Here is a 21,659-nt window from a genome sequence, read left to right on the forward strand (position 1 = left end):
ATGAAGACAAAGGAAACACCATTATATAATGAATGTGGTAATGAAGACATAAAGGAAACACCATTATATAATGAATATGGTAATGAAGACATAAAGGAAACACCATTACATAATGAATATGGTAATGAAGACATAAAGGAAACACCATTACATAATGAATATGGTACTGAAGACATAAAGAAAACAGTATTATATAATGAATATGGTAATAAAGACATAAAGAAAACAGTATTATATAATGAATATGGTAATGAAGACAAAGAAAACAGTATTATATAATGAATATAATAATGAAGACATAAAGGAAACAGTATTATATGATGAATATGGTAATAAAGATATAAAGAAAACAGTATTATATAATGAATATGGTAATGAAGACATGAAGAAAACAGTATTATATAATGAATATGGTAATGAAGACATGAAGAAAACACCATTATATAATGAATATGGTAATGAAGACATGAAGAAAACACCATTATATAATGAATATGGTAATGAAGACATAAAGAAAACACCAATTGTATAATAAATGTGGTAATAAAGACATAAAGGAAACACCATTATATAATGAATAAGGTAATGAAGACATCAATAAAAAAGTATTATATAATGAATATGGTAATAAAGACATAAAGAAAACAGTATTATATAATGAATATGGTAATGAAGACAAAGAAAACAGTATTATATAATGAATATAATAATGAAGACATAAAGGAAACAGTATTATATGATGAATATGGTAATAAAGATATAAAGAAAACAGTATTATATAATGAATATGGTAATGAAGACATGAAGAAAACAGTATTATATAATGAATATGATAATGAAGACATGAAGAAAACACCATTATATAATGAATATGGTAATGAAGACATGAAGAAAACACCATTATATAATGAATATGGTAATGAAGACATAAAGAAAACAGTATTATATAATGAATATGGTAATGAAGACATAAAGGAAACACCATCATATAATAAATATGGTAATGAAGACAAAGGAAACACCATTATATAATGAATGTGGTAATGAAGACATAAAGGAAACACCATTATATAATGAATATGGTAATGAAGACATAAAGGAAACACCATTACATAATGAATATGGTAATGAAGACATAAAGGAAACACCATTACATAATAAATATGGTAATGAAGACATAAAGAAAACATCATTATATAATGAATATGGTAATGAACACATGAAGAAAACACCATTATATAATGAATATGGTAATAAAGACATAAAGAAAACAGTATTATATAATGAATATGGTAATGAAGACAAAGAAAACAGTATTATATAATGAATATAATAATGAAGACATAAAGGAAACAGTATTATATAATGAATATAATAATGAAGACATAAAGGAAACAGTATTATATGATGAATATGGTAATAAAGATATAAAGAAAACAGTATTATGTAATGAATATGGTAATGAAGACATGAAGAAAACAGTATTATATAATGAATATGGTAATGAAGACATGAAGAAAACACCATTATATAATGAATATGGTAATGAAGACATGAAGAAAACACCATTATATAATGAATATGGTAATGAAGACATAAAGAAAACAGTATTATATAATGAATATGATAATGAAGACATGAAGAAAACACCATTATATAATGAATATGGTAATGAAGACAAAGAAAACACCATTATATAATGAATATGGTAATGAAGACATAAAGAAAACAGTATTATATAATGAATATGATAATGAAGACATGAAGAAAACACCATTATATAATGAATATGGTAATAAAGACATAAAGAAAACACCATTATATAATGAATATGGTAATAAAGACATGAAGAAAACATCATTATATAATGAATATGGTAATGAACACATGAAGAAAACACCATTATATAATGAATATGGTAATAAAGACATGAAGAAAACACCATTATATAATGAATATGGTAATGAAGACATGAAGAAAACACCATTATATAATGAATATGGTAATGAAGACATGAAGAAAACACCATTATATAATGAATATAGTAATGAAAACATGAAGAAAACACCATTATATAATGAACATGGTAATGAAGACATAAAGGAAACACCATTATATAATGAATATGGTAATGAAGACATGAAGAAAACAACTAATTATTATATAATGAATATGGTAATGAAGACATAAAGAAAACAGTATTATATAATGAATATGGTAATGAAGACATAAAGGAAACACCATTATATAATGAATATGGTAATGAAGACATGAAGAAAACACCATTGTATAATAAATATGGTAATGAAGACATGAAGAAAACACCATTATATAATGAATATGGTAATGAAGACATGAAGAAAACACCATTATATAATGAATATGGTAATGAAGACATAAAGAAAACAGTATTATATAATGAATATGGTAATGAAGACATAAAGAAAACAGTATTATATAATGAATATGGTAATGAAGACATAAAGAAAACAGTATTATATAATGAATATGGTAATGAAGACATAAAGGAAACACCATCATATAATGAATATGGTAATGAAGACAAAGGAAACACCATTATATAATGAATATGGTAATGAAGACATAAAGGAAACACCATTATATAATGAATATGGTAATGAAGACATAAAGAAAACAGTATTATATAATGAATATGGTAATGAAGACATAAAGGAAACACCATTATATAATGAATATGGTAATGAAGACATAAAGAAAACAGTATTATATAATGAATATGGTAATAAAGACATAAAGAAAACAGTATTATATAATGAATATGGTAATGAAGACAAAGAAAACAGTATTATATAATGAATATAATAATGAAGACATAAAGGAAACAGTATTATATGATGAATATGGTAATAAAGATATAAAGAAAACAGTATTATATAATGAATATGGTAATGAAGACATGAAGAAAACAGTATTATATAATGAATATGGTAATGAAGACATGAAGAAAACACCATTATATAATTAATATGGTAATGAAGACATGAAGAAAACAGTATTATATAATGAATATGGTAATGAAGACATAAAGAAAACAGTATTATATAATGAATATGGTAATGAAGACATAAAGGAAACACCATCATATAATAAATATGGTAATGAAGACAAAGGAAACACCATTATATAATGAATGTGGTAATGAAGACATAAAGGAAACACCATTATATAATGAATATAGTAATGAAGACATGAAGAAAACACCATTATATAATGAATATGGTAATGAAGACATAAAGAAAACAGTATTATATAATGAATATGGTAATGAAGACATAAAGGAAACACCATCATATAATAAATATGGTAATGAAGACAAAGGAAACACCATTATATAATGAATGTGGTAATGAAGACATAAAGGAAACACCATTATATAATGAATATGGTAATGAAGACATAAAGGAAACACCATTACATAATGAATATGGTAATGAAGACATAAAGGAAACACCATTACATAATAAATATGGTAATGAAGACATAAAGAAAACAGTATTATATAATGAATATGATAATGAAGACATGAAGACATTATATAATGAATATGGTAATGAAGACAAAGAAAACACCATTATATAATGAATATGGTAATGAAGACATAAAGAAAACAGTATTATATAATGAATATGATAATGAAGACATGAAGAAAACACAATTATATAATGAATATGGTAATAAAGACATAAAGAAAACACCATTATATAATGAATATGGTAATAAAGACATGAAGAAAACATCATTATATAATGAATATGGTAATGAACACATGAAGAAAACACCATTATATAATGAATATGGTAATAAAGACATGAAGAAAACACCATTATATAATGAATATGGTAATGAAGACATAAAGAAAACAGTATTATATAATGAATATGGTAATGAAGACATAAAGGAAACACCATTATATAATGAATATGGTAATGAAGACATGAAGAAAACACCATTGTATAATAAATGTGGTAATAAAGACATAAAGGAAACACCATTATATAATGAATATGGTAATGAAGACATAAAGAAAACAGTATTATATGATGAATATGGTAATAAAGATATAAAGAAAACAGTATTATATAATGAATATGGTAATGAAGACATGAAGAAAACAGTATTATATAATGAATATGGTAATGAAGACATGAAGAAAACACCATTATATAATGAATATGGTAATGAAGACATAAAGAAAACAGTATTATATAATGAATATGGTAATGAAGACATAAAGGAAACACCATCATATAATAAATATGGTAATGAAGACAAAGGAAACACCATTATATAATGAATGTGGTAATGAAGACATAAAGGAAACACCATTATATAATGAATATGGTAATGAAGACATAAAGGAAACACCATTATATAATGAATATGGTAATGAAGACATAAAGGAAACACCATTACATAATGAATATGGTACTGAAGACATAAAGAAAACAGTATTATATAATGAATATGGTAATAAAGACATAAAGAAAACAGTATTATATAATGAATATGGTAATGAAGACAAAGGAAACACCATTATATAATGAATGTGGTAATGAAGACATAAAGGAAACACCATTATATAATGAATATGGTAATGAAGACATGAAGAAAACAGTATTATATAATGAATATGGTAATGAAGACATGAAGAAAACACCATTATATAATGAATATGGTAATGAAGACATGAAGAAAACACCATTATATAATGAATATGGTAATGAAGACATAAAGAAAACAGTATTATATAATGAATATGGTAATGAAGACATAAAGGAAACACCATCATATAATAAATATGGTAATGAAGACATAAAGGAAACACCATTATATAATGAATGTGGTAATGAAGACATAAAGGAAACACCATTATATAATAAATATGGTAATGAAGACATAAAGGAAACACCATTACATAATGAATATGGTAATGAAGACATAAAGGAAACACCATTACATAATGAATATGGTACTGAAGACATGAAGAAAACATCATTGTATAATAAATATGGTAATAAAGACATAAAGAAAACACCATTATATAATGAATATGGTAATGAAGACATAAAGAAAACAGTATTATATAATGAATATGGTAATGAAGACATAAAGAAAACACCATTATATAATGAATATGGTAAGAAAGGCATAAGGTAAATACCATTATATAATGAATGTGGTAATGAAGACATAAAGAAAACAGTATTATATAATGAATATGGTAATGAAGACATAAAGGAAACACCATCATATAATAAATATGGTAATGAAGACAAAGGAAACACCATTATATAATGAATGTGGTAATGAAGACATAAAGGAAACACCATTATATAATGAATATGGTAATGAAGACATAAAGAAAACAGTATTATATAATGAATATGGTAATGAAGACATAAAGGAAACACCATCATATAATAAATATGGTAATGAAGACAAAGGAAACACCATTATATAATGAATGTGGTAATGAAGACATAAAGGAAACACCATTATATAATAAATATGGTAATGAAGACATAAAGGAAACACCATTACATAATGAATATGGTAATGAAGACATAAAGGAAACACCATTACATAATGAATATGGTAATGAAGACATAAAGGAAACACCATCATATAATGAATATGGTAATGAAGACATGAAGAAAACACCATTATATAATGAATATGGTAATGAAGACATGAAGAAAACACCATTATATAATGAATATGGTAATGAAGACATAAAGAAAACACCATTATATAATGAATATGGTAATGAAGACATGAAGAAAACATCATTGTATAATAAATATGGTAATAAAGACATAAAGAAAACACCATTATATAATGAATATGGTAATGAAGACATAAAGAAAACAGTATTATATAATGAATATGGTAATGAAGACATAAAGAAAACACCATTATATAATGAATATGGTAAGAAAGGCATAAGGTAAATACCAGTATGGTAGAGAAGATATAAATTAAACACCATTATATAATGAATATGGTAAGAAAGGCATAAGGTAAATACCAGTATGGTAGAGAAGATATAAATTAAACACCATTATATAATGAGTGGTAAAGATACTGAGTGTACATCTATGAATTATTATGTCATTACATTTATTGCTATTTTTATTATATGGCCGCACTGTGTTTTTATTACTCTGTTAACATCGAACAATTTATTGTTAAAGCTAACTTCGTTATCTCATTACTGCTAACCGTAACTAAAAACCATGACTATGAATATGTAAGTAAAAAGCTTTAGAAATTCGACAATATTTACGTTAATAAGACAAGCCTAAATATAAACAAATGTTTATTTTCAGCGAAGAATAGCTTAAGATATACGTGTGTCTTAATTTGATTTGTTAAACGCAAAGCTACATAAAGGGCTACCTGTTCTTTGATCATCAAGTTATCGAAACCCGAATTTTAACGTCGCTTATCCACACACTTACCGCCGTCCCACTGAAGGACGGGGGTGGGGATCCACATTTTAGTTGAGATTATTTTATTACTTAATTTTTTGTAAACAATTTTGAGTACTAATTTCAAGAAGCTACGAGTTCAGATTATAGTTATTTAAGTAGTTAGGCCTAAGAGCTATAAGTAAACCTACAGAAGGGTGTAATGTCGAACAGTTACTATAAAAAACAACAACTTTATTTTTGAGTTTGTTTTGTTTGTTTGAAGTTAAGTACAAGGCTACACAGTTCGCTGACATACTGTTTTATCACTGTGGGGGGGGGGGACTTATTTTTGAGACTATAGTACTTCCGTTTCACTTTAAGGCATAACTCAAATCACTAATCATTATTAAATGTAAACATTGTCACTGTCAACATATCACGATATACAGTGATGTATCTCACTGATACGAATATTCTGTATTATTTTCTGAGCTTTTTATTACGGAAGAGGGGTTTGGTTACTGCGTAAATACAGTGTACCGGTCTTTACGTCAACACGGAAATAGTTGGTTTGTGTGTGTGTGTTTTCTTATAGCAAAGCCACATTGGGCTCCCTGCTGAGTCCACCGAGGGGAAAATAGTTTGTAAATAACATTCTGTCACATAACATATTTCTTGTTACCAGTACGTTAGTAACGATTCTACTGTATAGAATACGACAGTTATAAGTCAAATGCTATTCACGTGACCATCAACTAAATACCACTAACTTGTAACCCTGCACGTCACATTCTTTTTTTTACATTATTATCTCTTATCGTTCCAACCAAACCAAATCTCGTTAATAAAATTACCACATGGTTACTGTTAACACAAGTAGCTGGATGGCACGTTCTTCTTAACGACGTTGTAATTATTATTCTGATATCGACGACGTTAAACCAGCGGTGAGATCATTTTCTGTTGAACGTTAAATGAGCATTGGTTGAATTTTAAGACTGTTTAGGCAATCAGCTTATTGTGCTGAGAATACCTGTTACATGTCCGAATACTTGACTTTCTAGTTATGTTCACAGGATTTCCTACAGCCATAAAGTAATACAAGCTCTTGTCCACAAGCCAAACACGCACGTTTCTTTTTAAAATGTTTTTGTTTTCTTGTCATATTTATTTGCTTTTTGTTAATCCGCTACTCGGTACGTCCTACTTGAACGCCTATATTATTAAATCATTTGTGCTTAATGGGAAATATAAAATTTAATAAACACTATACTTAAATAATATATATATGATAAACGTAATCACTGTGTAACATATAGTTATCTTAGTGGAAAGCAATCCACAAAGCTTTAAGCCTAAGATATTAAAACCTAGCACTCACGTGTGTTCCAAACGAAACGTGGTAAGTTTTTACTTTAGTTGACTCACATCTATGTATCTACTATAAACCTTCCTTACGCGATCAAGCCAATCTCACTCATTTTTCAAACCTCCGCACGTAAAGATGCGCTCTGTTACGTTAAACTTCACTTCCAAACACAGCTATCTTCCCTTTCATTGCCAAGAAACTTCGGCCATCTGTCGGCATTTTGTAAAAATCATTATAGCGAAAGAATATGAAGAAAAACTAGTATATTGTTTAAATTGCAACACTGAATTTTAATATATCCGTTGATAAGTAAGACTAAACTCTAAATTAATTAGACTTTGAGAAACAAGTCACCTTCAGAAATTACGTTTGAAATAAGCTACAACCATAGTTTTCAAAAGTGATTCCCCAAAAGTCTATTTTTTTTCATTTTATTATTAATTTTGCAATTTTCTACCTATTTAACTTCTACATTAGTCATTTTTAACCCATAAATATTTACTTATCTTTGAAAGTACTTAAAAATTATTTCTGAAGAGTCCTTAAAAACATCAAATCAAATCGGTTCAGATCATAAACCCTAGAAGTTTGAATGACTTTTATAACCGTTTTATTTCTCCGGTCAGTCATACTTATATTATGTTAATAAAGATTCCTTCCTTTTTATATCTAAAACCTAGTTTCGTTTATTTTTCATAAAGATGAAGTTATGCGATGTAGCACACAGATAAGATATCCCATTGAAGTATCTGCTGTAAATTTCGACAAGTGATCTGAGGATCGCGGGTTCGAACCCCAGTCACACTAAACATTCTCTCGCTTTCAGCCGTGGTGGCATTATAAAGTGACGGTCACTCCCACTATTCTCTGGTAAAAGAGTAGCTTAAGAGTTGGCGGTGGGTGGTAATGACTAGCTGCCTTCTCTCCAGTCTTACACTGCTAAATTAGGAACGACTAGCTGCCTTCTCTCCAGTCTTACACTGCTAAATTAGGGACGACAAGCTGCCTTCCCTCTAGTCTTACACTGCTAAATTAGGGACGACAAGCGCAAAAAGCGCTCGTGTCTCATAGTTTTTTTCTTTTTAATGATGAAGCAACGAATCAAAGAATAATAGTACCTGTAACTTATATTTAAGTCCTTATGTGTTGCTGAGCACAAATATATGAATATTTTAAATACCTTAGTAGTAGTTGTTTTGCTTTTGAACGTCAAGCTACATAACTGGAATCTCTGCGCTCTGTCCACCACAGAGAATCGAACCCTGGATTTTAATATTGCAAGTAATTTAAACTATGGAAGAAAACCCCTACTGTATAAAGACATAAATTCAACATATCAATATTTTTATTTAACCCCCATACGACACAATGACATTCTATATACCTTAGTTCTCTAAGCTCGCGAGCTAAGCCATCAGAGAAAGAAACTGATCTTTTCCTTAATTTATTCATGCATATATTTTATACATGTGTGTTGATATGTCTACATATGGTACCATTGAGTGCACTGTATAAATATGTATCTATGATTTCACATGTGTAAACGTGGCCGTCAATGCTTTCATACCTGATTTTTGGATTGCCTTATTGTTGGTATAACTTTATTTGCATCGACGTCTTTATTTCATTATTATCTTTGCCCGGCATAGCCAGATGGTTAAACCACTTGACTCGCAATCCGAGGATCGCGGGTTCGAATCCCCGTCACATCCAACATGCTCGCCCTTTCGGCCGTGGGGGGGGTTATAATGTGACGGTCAATCCTACTATTGAGTAGTAAAAGAGTAGTCCAAGAGTTGGCGGTTGGTAGCGATGACTAGCTGCTTTCCCTCTAGTCTTATGCTGCAAAATTAAGAATGACTAGCGCAGATAGTTGCCCCCGCTAGTACAGCGGTAAGTCTACAAATTTACAATACTAAAATCAGGGGTTCGTTTGCTCTAGGTGGGCTCAGCACATAGCCCGATGTGGCTTTGCTATAAGAAAACACTTGCGCGCGCAGACAACTCTCGTGTAGCTTTGCGCAAAATTCAAAAACAAACAAATCATCATCTTCTTGTCGTATCCATCTGTCCTTATATTGTTTCCAGCCAGTGCTGCTCACATCTCATTATTCGCTGCCTACAGCGAGATCTTCGGCTGTGCAGGGACCTGAAGATGTGGGCTGACAAGTTGACAGATGTCGCACTGTTTACCTCTCGCCGCAGTCGCAAGCAGCGGCTTTGCTGGAATGCCACCATTTCACCATGTTGACCCTTGACCTACCGACCAGGGAACGTGGGCAATGGAGGGGTTTCCACTTGTTTCTCTTCCCTGGAAACACGATCAGCTGGTGTGGTGCCCATGTTTCTCTGAGGAGGTTCTTCGAATTATAACAGGTGATGTCCATCACCTTTGGTGTTTCGTAAAGATGAAAGAATTGCTACTAAATAAACAAGGCCAAGAAATCCACGTCTGTTTAATATTTCACGTCATTTCAATTTCTTTGCTATTTTTGAGATTTTACCACGGCATTTTAACTAGGCATAAATATATCTAACATTCTATAAGTAATCTATATTAATTAATATTGTAAATCATCAGGAATCCTAGCAAAAGGTCCAAAGACTTTCGTAGTTAAGTATTCAAATAAATAGACTCTACGTATTTAGTCACCGGTAAATTCGAGATATTTCTCAATGCTTTGTTCGTCAATATATTTACAAATAGCATTATTAAAGTTTACTAATCTGGGTGTGTGATACTACTGTCATAAATATACTGAAAACAAGAAGTGTGTGTGTATTTCTTATAGCAAAGCCACATTGGGTTATCTGCTGAGTCCACCGAAGGTAATCGAACCCCTGATTTTAGCGTTGTAAATCCGCAGACTTATCGCTGGGACAAAACAAGAAAAAATTCACAGGAAATTCAGTGTATATATATAAAGCTTGAAAGCGTTTGTTTTTGTTTGAATTTCGCGCAAAGCCACACGAGGGCTATCTGCGCTAGCTGTCCCTATTTTGTAGTGTAAGACTAGAGGGAATGCAGCTAGTCATCACCACCTACTACCAACTCTTGGGCTACTCTTTTACAAACGAATAGTGGGATTGAGCGTCACATTATAACGCTCTCACGGCTGAAAGGGCGAGTCTGCTTGATGTAAAGGGGATTCGAACCCGCGACCCTCAAATTATGAGTCGAGTGCCTTAACCACCTGGCCATGCCCGGCCTAGTTTGAAAGCTTAATTAAAACTCTAAAATTTGGGATTTAATCCATGCAGCGTACACAGTGCAGAGTGTTCATTTTTTAGCTTCGTAATTAAATAAACAAGTAGCACCTTGGTGATGGTGCGTTATTTTGTTCCAGGGTAAATTTTGTTTGCTAATTTATTACCCAGTAATTTTCATACAAAGTGCTGTTATTATTAAAACTTATCATACTGAAATCCTACTTGTTAATAAAACTCCTTTTTTTTACAAAATGAAGTGAACAGTTGAATGACACAATTGCCAGCTACTTTGCTTTGCACAATCTGTTAAACACAACTGTTATAACGAGGCTTGTTCACTTCTCCTGCGTAAAGTTGCACGAGAGCTATCTATGCTACTCTGTTGTAGTTTTGAACTGATAGATTAGAAGGAAGAGAACTGGTCAACAACACCCGCCGCCAATTATTGGAATACTCTAATCGAATATTTGAATTTAACCGTCTCTCTTGTAACACACCTATAGCCAGTAAGTGCAAGGGACGCGAACCATGGACTCTCGGATTCGTAAATTAGCAGACAGGCCATTGCAGACCCATTGATAAGTTGGTATTAAGAGTATGAAGTAGATACATCTTGTCAGTCATCGCATATGTAACAGCGATGTATAACAGATAGATAGTTAGATATCAAACGTGCAGATTGATGGATAAAAAAAAAGAGGCAGACAGACTTATAGATCTATAGATAGTTCTGAAACAGCAGCTCACTGAGTATTGTATGTCGAAGACCAGGTAAAACCAGATAAGACATACAGGTGTAGATAACGACCTGAATATACGTCAATACGACACAGATGACCGTCGGTGAAAAAGCGGTCGATAGAATGTAGCAGAAATCTGTGGCATCTCGGTCGCACGTGGAACATACATGAATCTTCATTCTGGTCCTGCACAGTGTAGAATCACTTCACGTTCGATAATCACTAAAACTTTAATTATTTAAAGAACAACTAGAGTCATAAAATTATTATTGTTCCATGAATGTGATATTAGATGTATCTAAACAGTACAAACATACTGTTATACATCTAAATACAAAAAGTTATGCATATTGAAATCACTTTCGTTATAGCACTTATCGAAAAGAAAGGTTTGCACATGCAGAAAACATGTAGTGTTAGAAAGAGAGATCAGCATGTTTAACATCTTTTAACTGTTACATCAGTTAAAACACAGCATTATAATTTAAAGCATTTCGCGTAGTTTAAAACAGTGTTATAAATGCCACATAAGATAGATGTACACATACTAATATAATGTAACACATGTCAATAAAATAATTGCAGATAAAATTAATTAGTGTAATACTCGAAAAAAATATTGCACTTTTCACAATCTGATGCTAAAATTGCAGGGTAAAATGCATTTTGAAAACAAAATGTCAGACATTTGAAATAAGCATAGCGAATTTAAAATATGGCGTCGCCCCTATTCGGAAAATTAGCTGAATGACGAAAAACATGTTTAAATGATTCAAAACCTGCAACATTTACCCGAATTTTCCTTGGAATATCTTTGTAGACAACTTATATATATTGTTGACACATATCGAGGACTTCTTTTTGCTCTAAAAATGAAGTTTGATTTTTTTTCAGAGAGATTGTTAAAACAGAATTGTATTCATATCTAAAGAAACATGTTGTACAAAACATTGATTTTAGTTTCATTATGAAACTCATAAGACCATTTTTTTACTTATTTAAAGAAACTCTTGCAAGAGAAAAACTATCATTCTTAAATGAAACTAAAATAATTAGAAAAGTGTTTTCAAAGTTAATAGAAAAGCTTCTGACATTTTGTCATGTGTATGTCTTCTTATAGCAAAGCCACATCGAGCTATCTGCTGAGTCCACCGAAAGTAATCGAACCCCTGATTTTAGCGTTGTAAATCTGAAGACTTGCCACTCTACCAGCGGGGACACATATAGGTGACCCAGTAACTTCTGTATTGTGTTTCGTTTTCCTGTATGTTTACTACATTTTATACGATAGATGACACAAATAAATTAGCATTTTCAAATTATGCAAATAGAACAGCCTGATCTGGAACCGGTCACGAATACAAAAGGAACCCAAAACATACGAACTACGTTGGATTTACTTTTAATAATCAACATTCTACAGGAGTGACAGACACTTTGATCTGAATTCAGTGACTAACGCGAGTATTATATCCTGGTAGCTCCTAACTTAAATTCACTTGGGGCTCAGCCAGGTGTATTCCAGCCTTTCACCAGTTTTAAAGTAAAATAGAGCCTTTAACGTCTGCCGATTAATTCAGGTAGACTATGAACATGAGATTCCAATATTTATTTTTGTATAACTACACTTTATTTCCTGGCATTCAACCTAATACTGTGATAAAAATTGTATAACTAGTGTCATGGGGAAAAAACTTGCCCGTTCTGATCCTGTAACCAGAAAAAGGGTCACTAATCAGTTATGAACCTGATACAAAATGTGTTTTGTACCACATAACTTTTAGTGTTGTTTGCTGTTTTTCTCTGGTTAATCCTACGTCCAGATCACACCAGAAACACATGGTTATGTCTCTTATTTATATTTTGAAAGATGGTGTTCTTATGAAAGAGACCGAGAGGAGTCGTTTTAGATGTGAATTAAAACACTCTAATAATTACCATAGACAACACAAACAAATATGACATATTAGTATAGTACTTAAATATAGCTTAACGTCTTATGGAAGATCATGTTTTACCAACACTCTTAGTTTGAGAAGGTTATATTGGATGGGAAAGGCAAAATCTACGAACCTTAAGTGTCATACGTAACATTACTATTTTCAGTTCAGGCGAATCTGAGATAAGTACAACACAGTGACACGAATATTTGTTATAAACCTTTAAGCTGTTGTACTGACCAAAGCCAATTATTCTTTCTCATTGAAGTTCTCGTGAATTAAAATGCTGTTTAAGAACAATTCCCTATTAAATGAACAATTCACTTTATAATTACCATGCATGTTCCAATGCGTGGCCCGGCATGGCCAAGTGTGTTAAGACGTTCGACTCGTAATACGAGGGTCGCGAGTTCGTATCCCGGTCGCACCAAACATGCTCGCCCTTTCAACCGTGGGGGCGTTATAATGTGACGGTCAATCCCACTATTTGTTGTTAAAAGAGTAGCCCAAGAGTTGGCGGTGGGTGGTGATGACTAGCTGCCTTCCCTCTAGTCATACACTGCTAAATTAGGGACGGCTAGCGCAGATAGCCCTCGAGTAGCTTTACGCGAAATTCAAAACAAAAAAACAAGCCTGTTCCAATACACTTCACTTCTTCTGTAAGATAAATATTTACGTCATTTTTGTTTGTTTTCTTACAGCAAATCCACATCGGGCTATTTGCTGAGCCAACCGAGGGGAATCGAACCCGTGATTTTAGCATGGTAAATCTGTGACTTACCGCTGTACCAGCGGGGAGCATTACGTCATTAATAATGACGTAAATGACATAACAAAAAAAGTATCAACCATTTAACCTAGTCGTTTCCGAAAGCCATTAACAACTAAACGTTTTACTAAACTCAGTCAAATGAAATTAAAAACCACCAAGTGTCCCCCGCTAGTACAGCGGTAAGTCTACGAATTTACAACGCTAAAATCAGAGGTTCGATTCCCCTTGTGGACTCAGCAGATAGCCCGATGTGGATTTGCTATAAAAAAAAAAAACCACAAATACCAAGTATATAAAAACTATAAGTCAATCAAGAAATTCCTTATTCCAAGATCCCAACCAATATATTCACCCCAACTTAGAGTGACGTGTACAACAACTACATTACCTATCATATTGAACAACTTCATTGACAATTTATATAAATGTATTTCTATTTTGCATTTTCTGTACTCCCATTTAGTGATACGCTCTTTCTTATTTCGCCAGGTGGTCTCGGGTTCGAATCCCGGTCGCACCAAACATGTTCGCCCTTTCAACCGTGGGGGCGTTATAATGTGCGATCAATTCCACTATTTGTTGGTAAAAGAGTAGCCCAAGAGTTGGCGGTGGGTGGTGATGACTAGCTGCCTTCCCTCTAGTCCTACACTGCTAAATTAGGGACGGCTAGCGCAGATAGCTCTCGAGTAGCTTTGCGCGAATTTCAAAACAAACAAACACCAAACTTTCTTACTCGCTCAGGCAACGATTTCTTTTAAATTTATGTTTTCGCAAGATCAACATATTAAGAATGTTTTCAATTTATGAATAATTTTGTTATTTTCTTAAATCAAATACTCTTTATTTAATTAAAATAAATATCGTTAGTCACAAAGCTAAACCACTGGAGATCGCTACATTTCATATTTTACATCGAAGCAGTTATTTTAGGCTTCGCATAATTTCACTTTATAAGTGTTGCTTATACGTTCTGAAACGGCTTGGCATGGCCAAAGTGGTTAAGGCAGTCGACTCGTAATTGGAAAGTCGCTGGTTCAAATCCTCATCACACCAAACATGCTTGCCCTTTCAGCCGTGGGGGTGTTATACTGTGACAGTCAATTCCATTATTCGTTGATAAAAGAGTAGCCCAAGAGTTGGCGGTGGGTGGTGATGACTAGTTGCCTTCCCTCTAGTCTTGCACTGCTAAATTAAGGACGGCTAGCACAGATAGCTCTCGAGTAGCTTTGTGCGAAATTCAAAACAAACAAACCCTCGTGTAACTTTGCGCGAAATTAAAAAAACAACACAAAACAAACATGTTCTGAAACGTAACAAAAACAGTATTCTTCTCGACGCATATGAAACTTGTAAACCACTTACGAAATTTTCTAGGGTAAAAACGACACTTTAAACTGCATTCCCTTCACGATAAGACTTTTAAAATCAAATACACAAAGCTTAATGAGTTGAACATTTCATACCATTTGGCGTGCATGTCACTAAGCGAGATATTTTTAGGCCAAACGTCGATATCTCTTGCCAAGTGTTCCATTTTTGAGATTACCAATGATCAACAAGAATAGGTAAAAGCTGATGTAAAAAGAAAAGAAAATTGCAATTTTTAGAAAACACTTCCTTCATCCTCACGAGAAGTGTCCATCAGCTAAATGATTAAACGTTATAGGTAACATAAAACAGACTCCAAAAGTGAAAGGTGTGGACAAACATCTATTTTCATTTTTGATACTACAAGATATAATTATATGGGATACGAAAACCGACCTAGACACAATAAACATTCAAAAGTACAGGGTGTCCATAAAATATTAAACCATATTATGATGGTTGAATAGAATAAGAATGGTATGGTGTAAACAGTTACGGTTTACAGTATAATAAGGACTAACAACTTAGTTTCGTCATGACCAGAGACGCCACCAGTACATCTTGACATAAGCACTGTTTTGGGCTCGAAGTATGTCCAGGCAATAAATGAGTTCCGCATGTCAGCACATTAAGAGTAAGTGTTACAATTGCGCTGGTTATTTGGGCACGCAACCTTCTTCTTATATCGAATGTCCTTCACCTAGCACCCCCCCCATAAAAACTAGTATGGAGGGTCTTCATTCATCAGTTTCTTACATGCCACAAACTCCCATCGTTCATGTTGTACCTTCCCCGTTCTATTCTATTAAGAATGTGGTTTAGTTTTGTTTGTTATGTTTGGAATTTCGCGCAAAGCTACACGAGCGTTATCTGCGCTAGCAGTGTAAGACTACGGGGAAGGCAGCTAGTCATCACCACCCACCGCCAACTCTTGGGCTACTCTTTTCCAACGAATAGTGGGATTGACCGTCACATTATAACGCCCGCACGGCTAAAAGGGGCGAGCACGTTTAGTGCGAAGGAGATTCGAACCCACAACCCATGGATTACAAGTCGAGTGCGTTATCCACCTGGCCATGCTGGGCCAAGTGGTTTAGTTTGTGTGTATGTTTTTCTTATAGCAAAACCACATCATACTATCTGCTGAGCCCACCGAGGGGAATCGAACTCCTGATTTTAGCGTTGTAAATCCGTAGACTTACTGCTGTACTAGCGAGGGGGCAAGCGGTTTAGTAATTGATGAAAACCCTGTAGAATGTGTCTGTGAATAATATGGTAAAGTTGGTCATGAGAAATTTTAACAACGCAGCTCTTTACACATGCCACGATTGAATGTCACACAGCTTAAGACAGGGCTTAAGTTTGCCTCTTTTTATAATTCTACTCTGTAATTTTAGACGGCAAAGATTATCATTAAAAGATTTGTTGTTTTTATCGTTAATAAATATAATACATTAGAATTTATTAAAATTGGTTTCGTTTGTGTATAGATTTAGAGTTCACAAAGTTTTCAAGCTGCATAACTAAAGCTGGTTAAGAGTTTTGCTTTATTTTTTACAGAGTTTGACTATGTTATAACAAAATGATTTTGAAGCCTCACCACGTTATTATAGCCCACGATGTTATATATGCTCATGCTCTATACGGCAATAATGCATCTTGGAAATACCCCCGTAGACTGTCGTATTCAAAGCACGCTCTTCTTCCCTGCAGGCATTCCACAAGCCATCCACGATCTGAGACTAAAACCTTTCTGTGACCAGAACAATCAGACAGAAATTTATAATTGCTGTTTGCATCTACTTAACCAATGAATACCCATTTTGTTCTCCAGCTGCTTGAGGTACACCCTTGTGCAAATTAATTGAAACAAATGGTCATTTTACAATATTTTCAGCATGGCGGCCGGTGTAGGCTACCTGGACACGCTGATTTCCTTTAATAGTCATTTTCTCACACAGACGGCGTCATTAGCCGTGTTTTGCAGTACGGTCGATCTATTTTTAGATATATGACGAAATATTAAGGAATATTACGTCATTCGAAATTGTGTTAAGGAGACCAGTCAAAAAACAACGTCTTATCAACTCAATGAAGAAAAAATGGTATCAATGGGGTCTGAAATACAAGAATTGGACGCAAGAACAATGAAGGAAGGTGTTATTCAGTGACGAGACTCATTTCTTCGTACAGGGTCAAAGAAGTCTACATGTTCGCAGATCTCCAGGTGAGAAACTTCGAGAATCTCACATCAATCAGTTCGTAAAACATCCCTTGAAGAAGATGTTTTGGGGCTTTCTCAGCTACTATAGCGTCGGAGGCTTACATATCGTAGTATGTATGATGCGAGGACCACAGTACATTGAAGTTTTGGAGAGAAGAGTTGTTCCAGAATTGAAAAAGAGATTTCCAGATGGATCTGGCATTTTTCAGCAAGATCTGACTCCGTACCACACATCGAAACTTGTGAACAATATTATGACTACAACGAGAATAAAGGTGCTGGACTTGCCTGGAAACTCTCCGGACTTAAATCCTATTAAAAATCTTTGGGCAATTTGTAAAGAAATACTTCAGAGAAAAGACTGTACTACGAAAGATAAGCTAATTGAGGCCATAATTGAGGTGTGGTACCGCGATCCAAAAGTTAGTAAAGATTGCAGTCAACTCGTGGACTCGATGCCAAAGCGGATTAATGATCTTCTGAAAAATAAAGGCGGTCATATCATGTATTAATTTGTGAGTAAATTTTGAATTCTCAGAAATAAAACGCAAAAAATTGAAAAAATCGTAATTTTCCGTCTTGTTTCAATTAATTTGCACAAGGGTGTATGTAGTGATTAAACCAGTAAGTCGTGGAAGCACTTCAGTCCACTCCTAGATGAGGTCATCTCCAAGCTCCTGAACAATCATAAGATAATGGGTTGTCTGCCTCTAACTCCCTAATAAGTCTCACGCATGCTTAATCTGATTTAGGTCTAGTGACTCAGAAGGTCAGTCCAGCATCTCTATTCCTTTACTCTGAAAAAACAATTGCTATGTTATTCCAGCTTTGGGCGGACGAATGTTATCTCGTTTATGCACGAACTCATCTGTGGCAGCAAAAACGAGAGAGTAAATAATGGTAAACAGAACCACATCCAGTAAAGTCTCACTGTCAGGGATATTCCATCCATCACATACGACCTTACCTGTCGATGCCACTCCAGACTATGATTGAGCTATCTCCTCAGAGGCATCGTGGCGGTCAATGTTGCAGGCTGAATATTGCTATTCTTCACATCTCCAGGCCCTCAATTACTTGAACTTATGATGAAAGCCCAGAAACATGTCAGCTGGACTCTATGGTATAGGTTGGAGAAGATCGTTCCTGAAGACCCTAGCCCTAATACTGTGGTTCCTATAGACTACATTCCGCAGACGTCGGTCGTCTACTTTACCTGTATCCATTCTGCTAACCTAATCTGACCTCCTAGTGTATTCGCCTGTGGTCTGGTATCTATGCTAAAATCTAATGGCCACAAATTGTCTCATCCCCATGACCTATGTCACCTCAGTCTGAGTGCGGCCCTCCTGAAACAGTGAGGGGGCTGTGCAAACTCCAGTTTCAGTTAAATGGTTTTTAAAAGCTTTCACACTATTTGCAAAAGTCAATACCAACAAAAATATCCATAAATCTAATATTATCTCAACAGTGAGCATCCTTCCTAATTGATCAAAACCAGCCTTTTCGTTTGCAGAATTTGAGTCCTTTCTCATAAAGGCCTGTTTACATAAGGAATTACTAGTGCATAAACATGCAAACCCAAGTTAAGATTAGAGTGATTCTCTGCAATAAACATGTTAAAGTTGAAGAAAATTGATAACCTAAAAATATACTAACTTAAACAAACCTAAAATTCTAAATTTTTTGCGAGTGGTATAAATGAGGATGTTTAAAGTTCAACATGAATGAAATAGGATTTTTTCTGACGTCATGTGCAAAACCCTACATGAAACTTGTGCTACTTTTCTGGAGGAATGTGGAAAGTTTTTAGCACTGATCTTTCTGTTTTTGGACTCTCAATTATTACTAAACGCTGCATTTTGCTGACCATAGCGACAGCACAATTTATTTCAGGTCTCTTTCTGGATAGTCCAGGTACCCAAAGTTAATCCATATTTTCTCGATTTTCAATGCCATCTTAGCAATTATAAATCCCATTTTGAACTCATCTTTATGATCTAACTGTATAAATATTTTGAATCGCAAAGGTCTTTTATATACCATTTTCAATAGCGATAAATTTTAGGTTGCATTCCACTATCACCCAAGACCAAACAATGTCAAAATGTGGTTCTGATACATTCTATTTCACCGCGATTTCATATCAGTTATAGAAATATGTGAAAATAGTGTTCAGATACACATTGATAATGTGAAGCTTGCTGGGATAATCTACCAGAAGATGGTATTTCTTTATTGTGTCCTATTCGGAAAATAAACTGTTATATAGTATTTTCGTTATTAGTTATAAGTTGCAAAGTATAATAATAACAGATAAGATGTTATATTGGTATAAATATTTATATTGATCGTAGAAAGGTCACATGTGGTGCACCAAAAAGACTTAGTTTAGGTTTTCTTCTTTTCTTAATGTATATAAATGTTATAGAAATATTCTTTTAAATTTCTCTATTTATATGTATGTATACAGAAGACATTGTCTTAGTAATAAGTAATTATAATGTTACTTTGGCAATATATGATAAGTAAATGAATTCTTTTAGTAATATTTTGAAATGGCTCAACTTAAATCATGGCCCGGCATGGCCACGTGGTTAAGGCACTCGACTCACAGATAGCCCTGGTGTAGCTTTGCGCGAAATTCAAAAACAAACAATAACGAATGTGTTTAAATTATACCAGTACACAATTATGATGAAGCACTATATTTATTGCCTTTTAAAATTAGAATAGATTGTTTGTTTCGAATTTCGCGCAAAACTACACGAGGGCTATCTGCGCTAGCTGTCCATACTTTAGCAGCATAAGACTAGCAGGAAGGCAACTAACCATCACCATCCACCGCCAACTCTTGGGCTACTCTTTTACTAACGAATAGTGGGATTGACCGTCACATTATAACGCACCCACTGCTGAAAGGGCGAGCATGTTTGGTGTGACGGGAATTCGAACCCGCGACCTTCAGATTACGAGTCGAGTGCCTTATCCACCTGACCGTGACGGACGTGTATTTGATATAAGCACGGTTCCAAATGTTTTGAACAAAATAAACCCATTTTTTTATTCCGTTATTACAACTAGCCTAATCTTCATTGTAAATAATCTAATTGATTTTGGCTAACGGTTTCAAGTGGATAAAATATAAAATATTTGGAGAATGTGTGACATTTATCAGTATTTGTTTTATTTGCCAGAAACAACGACAGATACTTAAAGAAAAACGTACTTAATACAAGACAATAACAAATCATATAATCAGATAATGATATTTCTACAGATGGCTGATGGTACTGCTTTCTGTGGTTTTACCAACGTGTCAATCCAGGACATCAAGTCCGTCGTACTAACAATATATATTTATGTGTCACATGTCAGGAAGTTAATGCGACGCACGTACTTTATGTATAACAGCATAAATACATTTATTCTCATGTGGAAAAGAAAACTGAAATTCCAAATTGCCTTAAGCCTTTTCTTTGCCTCCTAATGGCTTAACGGTAAGTTTGGAGACTTATAAACGCTATAAATCAGATTTCGATACCCATGGTGTGCACAGCACAGATAGCTTATTGTGCAGT

At 33.5% G+C, this 21,659-nt stretch overlaps 1 protein-coding gene across 3 annotated transcripts in view; it reads right to left on the reverse strand.

Annotated features, from left to right (window-relative positions):
- The window catches only part of LOC143231905 (potassium/sodium hyperpolarization-activated cyclic nucleotide-gated channel 2-like), a 143,161-nt gene that overhangs the window by 102,173 nt on the left and 19,329 nt on the right, over nt 1–21,659 (reverse strand). For 2 of the 3 annotated variants that reach the window (XM_076466715.1, XM_076466713.1), the window contains exon 1: nt 7,837–7,990. The exons of the other annotated variant lie outside the window; for it this stretch is intronic. The gene's annotated coding sequence lies outside the window, so the exon portion shown is untranslated. Of the gene's footprint in view, nt 1–7,836; nt 7,991–21,659 lie in introns of those variants that run through there. 3 annotated transcript variants of the gene reach the window in all.

The sequence above is a fragment of the Tachypleus tridentatus genome, chromosome 11 (genome assembly GCF_004210375.1).
Source record: "Tachypleus tridentatus isolate NWPU-2018 chromosome 11, ASM421037v1, whole genome shotgun sequence".
Taxonomy (NCBI): Eukaryota; Metazoa; Arthropoda; class Merostomata; order Xiphosura; family Limulidae; genus Tachypleus; species Tachypleus tridentatus.